The sequence below is a fragment of the Castor canadensis genome, chromosome 9 (assembly GCF_047511655.1).
Source record: "Castor canadensis chromosome 9, mCasCan1.hap1v2, whole genome shotgun sequence".
Lineage (NCBI taxonomy): Eukaryota > Metazoa > Chordata > Mammalia > Rodentia > Castoridae > Castor > Castor canadensis.
In genome coordinates this window covers 138496529-138498274 of record NC_133394.1, presented here as the reverse complement: position 1 = coordinate 138498274, position 1746 = coordinate 138496529, and the positions used below count along the sequence as shown (strand labels likewise).

The 1746-nt window shown below is 37.1% G+C and overlaps 1 non-coding gene across 1 annotated transcript; it reads right to left on the bottom strand.

The window, feature by feature from the left end:
- Positions 1-636: 636 nt before the first annotated feature.
- LOC141411111 (U6 spliceosomal RNA) lies at positions 637-744 on the bottom strand. Its single transcript, XR_012435952.1, has one exon. It is a non-coding gene; the product is annotated as a U6 spliceosomal RNA (small nuclear RNA).
- Between the last annotated feature and the right edge of the window lie 1002 nt (positions 745-1746).

The following is a 1746-nucleotide window of genomic DNA, read 5'->3' as shown; positions in this document are numbered from 1 at the left end:
CCAGTTTATTGTAAAGGATGCAACTCAGGAGCAAGCTAACAGGAAGATGCATAGAAAAATATGTGTGTGTGTATATGTGTGTTGAGCCTCATGCCCTCCCAGCACTTGACAATGTTCACATCCTAGAAACTCTCCAAATCGCATCATTTAGCAGTTTTGTGAAAGTTTCATTATTAAGAATGATTAATGATATCATTGGCCAGTGATGACTGATTTCAATACCATAGGCAGGTAGGGTGGGTTGAAATTTCCAACCTTCTAATTACAGCTTAGTGTTTCTGGTAACAATCCTCCAAGCCGAAGCTATGTAAGGGCCCTATTCACCAATCATCTCATTAGCATCTAAAAGAAGGTCAGCACTTTGGAGATTCCATGGATTTTAGGAACTATGTGCCTAGAAGTAGGAAATAAATTTTTTATTTTATTTATTCATTTATTTATTTTTTCTTTTATTATTTATATGTGCATACAAGGCTTGGGTCATTTCTCCCCCCTGCCCCCACCCCCTCCCTTACCACCCACTCCGCCCCCTCCCTCTCCTCCCCACCCCCTCAATACCCAGCAGAAACTATTTTGCCCTTATTTCTAATTTTGTTGTAGAGAGAGTATAAGCAATAACAGGAAGGAACAAGGGTTAAAAATATGGAACTCTTCACAAATTTGCTTGTCATCCTTGTGCAGGGGCCATGCTAATCTTCTCTGTATCTTTCCAATTTTTAGTATATGTGCTGCCAAAGCGAGCATGGAAATAAATTTTTTAAATCTTTTTTTTTTTATTTTATCACATGTAGACTCTCTGAGAAGAGCAATATAGGTCTTATGAAAGAGTGAGCCAATTCTGACCATTCTAATGAAGGAAAGCCAGTGACTAGAAGTGACTACTCAGCTCCAATAAGGCTGTGACCCATTTCTACTAATCTATTTCTCTATGATTATAAGTTGAAGCATCAGAAACCCAGCTACTAGGAAAGCAACAATATACTCAAAGATGGTAGAAGATGCCAACTGCACCCTCCTTCCCCATTGAGGCTTGTAGATCTGAACCAGTGTCAAAGTAGTAGGTATGTGGTGTACATATGTCACCAGATCAGAGTTCAGATTATTACACTGGACATTTTAATTACTAAAACAAAATTACAAAAAATTAGAGTCCAGAAGAATGAGAAAGCTATGGTATAAGGCTAAGTTTTTATTCTGAGGCAGGGAAAGACATAAACAATCAAGTAAATATGTCAAAACAATGGAAGAAAGAATAAAATTGCTTTGTGAGCATCCTACCACATTCACCCAAGTCAAAGAGAATTTTATATTAACATTAGGGGGTTGAACTATGCTTCTTTACTGTGAGTGAATGCAATGAGGCATGTGGGGACCAAGATTTACTTGTGCTCTTTGCTTCTAGTTAGTCTATTAACAAGCAGTGATTTTCTTCTTTAGGAAAAGGGGAATTTGAGAAATAATTTTAGAACAATGTATTGTTTTAAAGAGTTTTAAGAGTGGCAACATAATTCTTCTGGGATATGTTTTACCTGTAGAGCTTCTCTATACATGAGTACCTGTGATTATCTATCTTATTTGCATAAAGTACATTCTTGGCACTGAGTTCCATGTAATACTTCCCTTCGGTGACATGGTCATTAGGAAATTTAGTGGATTATAGTTCATAGCCTTGGGCTATGTCTCACTTCTGAGAATGATCAGTGAGTTAATCAACTTTCAAAAACCAACTGTAGAAATAATTCAATC